This window comes from Zingiber officinale, chromosome 11A (assembly GCF_018446385.1).
Source record: "Zingiber officinale cultivar Zhangliang chromosome 11A, Zo_v1.1, whole genome shotgun sequence".
Classification (NCBI taxonomy): Eukaryota; Viridiplantae; Streptophyta; class Magnoliopsida; order Zingiberales; family Zingiberaceae; genus Zingiber; species Zingiber officinale.
Genome location: NC_056006.1, coordinates 83,590,900 through 83,596,855, shown reverse-complemented (window position 1 = coordinate 83,596,855; position 5,956 = coordinate 83,590,900).

Sequence of the window (5,956 nt, the reverse complement as noted above, 5' to 3'; positions counted from 1 at the left end):
TTTTGGGCAAACCAGGAATCACATCTAAGTCCATTAGAAAGTTCCTGAGCCATACTGCTTCTTTAGCTGCCTCAGAGGCTGCTACATACTCTGCTTCCATGGTTGAGTCCGAAACGCATTTCTGCTTAACACTCCTCCATGAAATGGCTCCACCTCCTAAAGTAAACACATAGCCTGATGTAGACTTACTGTTGTCCCTATCTGATTGAATCCGTGTAACCCACAGGGAGCAAATCGTCTGTTTGGTAAACTAGCATATAATCTCTAGTCCTTCTCAGGTACTTTAATATATGCTTTACCACAGTCCAATGTCCTTGTCCAGGGTTACTCTGATATCTGCTGACCATGCTCACGACAAAACAAATATCAGGTCTCGTACATAGCATTGCATACATAAGGCTTCCTACAGCCGAGGCATAAGGAACTGCTTTCATGTCTTCTATCTCCTTTGATGTCTTAGGAGACATCTCTTTGGATAGAGCTATTCCATGCCTAAAAGGTAAGAAACCTTTCTTGGAATCCTGCATGCTAAAACGAGCAAGGATTGTATCTATATATGAAGCTTGGGACAGACACAACATTCTTTTCTTGCAATCCCTTATAACTTTGATCCCAAGAATGTGTGCACACTCTCCTAAGTCCTTCATATCAAATTGTTTGGACAACCATACCCTTACGTCTGATAATACCTTGACATTGTTGCCAATTAACAAAATATCATCTACGTATAGTACAAGAAATACCACCACGTTTCCGTTACACTTCTTATATACACAAGACTCATCCGGACTTTGAATAAATCCATATGACTGGATTACTTCATTAAACCGGATGTGCCAAGATCTTGAAGCTTGCTTCAGTCCATAAATGGACCGATTGAGCTTGCACACTAGATGCTCTTTGCCTTTTTCAATGAACCCTTCTGGTTGCTTCATATGGATGTTCTCTTCAAGACTTCCATTAAGGAAAGCTGTCTTGACATCCATTTGCCAAATCTCATAATCCATATGAGCAGCAATGGATAAGAGTATCCGGATAGACATAAGCATGGCTACCGGTGAAAAGGTTTCCTCATAATCAATTCCCTCTTTCTAAGTGTACCCTTTCGCAACAAGCCTAGCTTTGAAGGTTTCTACCTTCTCGTCTGTCCCTCTTTTCCTTTTGTAGATCCACTTACATCCAACGGCTTTTACACCATCAGGTGGTTCTACAAGCTCCCAGACCTTATTAGAGTACATAGTATCTATTTCAGAATTCATCGCCTTTTGCCAAGATGCTGCATCTATATCTTGGAGTGCTTCATATTCCAGGGATCGATTCATATTTACCGGATCAAGTCCAAGACTCTCCCAAAACATGAATCTCTCAGTTGCCTACCTCCAACTACGACGAGGCACTGTCTGTGGTTGTGTATCATGTGTGACACGTGTTGCAGTCTCTTGTGGTACTTCATCTTGTACTGTTGGTACTAAAGTAGACGTGTCCTCTCTTAGTTCTTCTAAAACAACTTTACTACTGGGCTTGTGATCCATTATATAGTCTTCTTCTAAAAACTGGGCATTGGTGCTAACAATGACCTTCTGGTCTTTAGGACTATAAAATAAACCACCTTTCGTTCCTTTAGGATATCCTACAAACACACGAACTTCTGTACGGGATTCTAACTTATCAGCATCTGGTTTCAGCACATGTGCTGGACTACCCCAAATCCGAATATGTCTTAGACTGGGTTTTCGCCCATTCCACAATTCTTTGAGAGTAGAAGAAATTGATTTAGAAGGTACTAAGTTCAGAACATACACTGCTGTTTCCAGAGCATATCCCCAAAATGAATTTGGTAATTCTGAATAACTCATCATCGATCTAACCATCTCCATAAGAGTCCTATTCCTTCGTTCTGCTACACCATTCTATTGGGGTGTTCCAGGTGCAGACAATTGGGATTGAATCCCGGCTTGTGATAAGTAATTCCTAAACTCTCCTAAGAGGTATTCGCCACCACGATCAGATCGTAGTGTCTTGATACTTTTACCTAATCGTTTCTCCACATCAGCCTTGTTTTCTTTGAACTTATCAAAGCACTCAGACTTGCGACGCATTAGGTAAATATATCCGTATCTTGAAAAATCATCTATAAAAGAGACAAAATATTCAAAACCACCTCTTGCCTGGACAGATATAGGACCACACAAATCAGAATGAACCAATTCAAAATATCTTTGGCTCCATACCCCTTAGACTTAAAAGCTTCTTGGTTATTTTTCCTTCCAAGTAAGACTCGCAGGTTGGAAAGATTTCCACTACTAATGAACCCAAAAGTTCATCAGCTACCAATGAATCCTACTCAAGTTAATATAACCTAGCCTTAGATGCCAAAGATATAATTGGTTCTTTTCCGAAGGTTGCTTTCTCTTAAAGTTAGAAGATGTGTTACTAATTTTCATTTGTTGCATCGTGGGAGTTATTGAATTATAATTTGTCAACCAACATACCAGAATAGATAACTTCCCTATTTTTCTTGATAACAACTTTGTTATCAAAATAGACACAATATCTATTCTATAATAGTTTAGAAACTGAAATCAGGTTCTTTCTAAACTTAGTATGTAAAGACAATCTCTAATAATCCATATTTTATTCCTATTAGAGAATAAATCTCTCCCACTGCAACAGCTGCTACTTTTGCAGTAGTGCCCATGTGGACGGTGTTTTAATTTTCATTTAGTTGTCGGGTTTCCTGGAACCCTGCAATGAATTGCAGACATGATTAATGGCATCTGTATCTACACTCCAGGTTCTGGTAGATAACACCACTAGACATGTTTCAACTAATAAATTAAATACACCTATATTGTTCTTAGTTCTAAGAAGACAGTCTACCTTAATGTCCAAGTCCTATTTCCAATCATTACAATTAGGACTACTAAGTCTTTTCTATAGTATAACAACTAGGGGATTGACAAACAATTTAAATCACAAAAATATTTGGTCAAGATCAATTCTTTAAAAATCCCTATGAATTTTGTATGCCACGATAGTGTGGACGTATACAAAATCAAAGAGGAGATTTTATCCATTAATTTTATTATCTCGTCAACTTTACTTTATGACGAATAAAATTAATAGTTGATTTGTCTTTGATCAAATATTTGGTCAAAACTTTTTGAATTTAAAATAACATTGATTCCTCAAACAATGTTATTTAAATTCACCAACACCTCAAACACCGTGAATTTTGCATGCCACGTTAGAGTGGAAGTATACAAATTCAACATTTGTAAAAGGAGGGTTTTAACCCATTAATTTTATTATCTTGTCAACCTAACTTTTTGACAAATAAAATTAATAGTTGGTGTCTTTTGGTCACACAAATAATAGCAGTGACTCCGATGGGGAGGATACTATTAGATGTGTCTAAGTGTATACCATTACTTGACACTAAGTCCATTAATAAGATTATGCCCCTTCCGTTGGGGAAGATCACACGCTCTTAATTAATTTCCTATAGTCATCCAAAAATGGAAGTCTGTTCTAGTGATCCACAAACAAGCTCATCCGTTATGGAGGAAGGCACTCAGAGCCAACGCGCAAGCTTGTTTGCATCACTTACAAACCAGTAATAGAGACCATGGGATTTATTTAAAAATCCCTCTCCCACTTAGTTATTTATAAATGAGGAATTTTAACTATGCTAGCCTACTAGTCGTGTATACTAACATGCACACACAGCACAATATAAAAGTAATAAATAGAAAATCTAATTTTCAACTATTATGGCTTTTATCTATAGTTGTCCTCCATGTTTTGTCATCCCAAGCTGCTGCCATATTTGGTCACCGCCACCGGGTCTAGCTGTCGCATCCATCTTGCTCCTAGTTCCGCTGCGCCTCTGGTCCTTAGAAGGTTCCACGCTTTGTAAGATTTGATCCGCGACATAAATAGAATTTTACATTTTTGATCCTATATTCCATAAAAGGAATGTACATGTATCTAGATCAAAAATAAAATCCTAATAAAACTAAATACAGCTCCTGCTGTATTTTTAATACAATCATGCACACACATATAAATGCCCTTGACATGTCCAAGGGTCCAATCACACATAATAACTAAAAGTCATAATAGTTGGATCCTGCATCCACAAAGTTAGCACATCCTACTATTAACCTGCCTAAATTATGTATGACATGTGCATAATTAAACTAATACCAAATACACAGAGGCAAAACCCTAGCTCTGATACCAATTGTTGGTTGCTACTCCGAAAGCCTAGAGGTTCCACTGTACAAAAATTTTGTACAAAGGTCTGAACCTTTTCCTAGCTACCATGTATTCTTTTAAATTAAATTTTAAATCGCCTGCGGAACTTAACACGTTTGATCCAAAACTTAATCTATTTGTTCTTTTAGGTTTTGACTTGGATCTCCTGCGGAACTTAACACGTTTGACCCAAATCACCTTAAGTTATTAATTCCATTAAATATTAATTTCCATAATTGGTTCCCAGTACTGACGTGGCGAGGCACATGACCTTCTTGGATATGGGAGCAACCACCACCGACTAGACAAAACCTTTTATGGAAAGCTAATATTTAATTTCCTAAAATAACTTTAGGTTAACCGAAAAGAACAATCAAATCACAAGGAAAAATAAATCAAAAGAACACAACATCGAAAAACATATTCGAAATACTAGAACGTAAGCCTCTTGTATTTGGTATTATTTTCATAAATAACTAGTATGATGCGGAAAAGGAAAAACTACTAGTTATACCTTCTAGAAAGACCTCTTGATCTTCTACCGTATTCCTCTTCTAACCTCGGACGTTGTGTGGGCAACGATCTTCCGAGATGAAAAACCACCAACCACCTTCTTCTCCTCCTAGCTAGGTTCGGCCACAACAAGGAAGCTTCACCAAGGAAGAAGATCAAAACACCAACCAAGCTCCAAGAGATGCTAGCTTTCTCTCATTCTTCTTCTTCTTCTCCAAGTAGTATCCGGCCACCACAAGAGCTCCAAGGGGAGAGAGAGGTTCGGCCACCACAAGAGGAAGAGGATGATGATGGCTGGCCACACCAAGGAACAAAAGAGGGAGAGAAATAATAGAGGTTGTCACTCATGAAGGCACCCCCATCCATTCTTTTATATTCCTTGGCCTAGGTAAATTAGGAAATTTAATTACAATAAAATTTCCTTAATTTCCTTGACATGATTTAATTGAGAAAAATAAAACAAAATTTCCAATTAAAACAATATTGGCCGGCCACATCAAAAGAAATAAATTAGACAAGTTTTAATCAACAAATTAAAACTTCCTAATTTGTTTCCGGAAATTTTAAAAATAAAATTTCTCTTCAAAAATCTCTTCATGTTGATAAAAAGAAATTTCTATAATTTTAATTTAACAACATGTGAATAATTTTTAAAGAGAAAATAAAATATCTCACCAATCTACAAATAAGGAAAGAGATCTAATCTCTTTCTTTAATCTTTTGTAGATCTTTTACAAGAGAGATATTTTAATTTTAATTATCTTTAATAAATTATATCTTCCACATAATAAAAATTAAAATTAAAATCCTTTTTAATTTAATATGGTCGGCCCCTCTAGCTTGGGTTCAAGCTAGGGCCGACCACACCAATTTATGCTTAGGCCGTCCCTAGCTTGGTTCCCAAGCTAGCTTGGCCGGCCCCTATTAGGTGGGTATAGAAAGTGGGTATAAGTGTGTATAGTACTCTATAAATAAGAGGCTACGATAGGGACAGAGAGGAGGAATTGGTTTTGGTCTCCTGATAAAATTAAGCATCCCGTGTTCGCCCCGAACACACAACTTAATTTTATCAATAATAATTCATTCCACTAGAGAACTATTATTGAACTACCGCACCAATCCCAAATTACATTTTTGGGCTCCTTCTTATTATGAGTGTGTTAGTCTCCCTGTGTTTAAGATA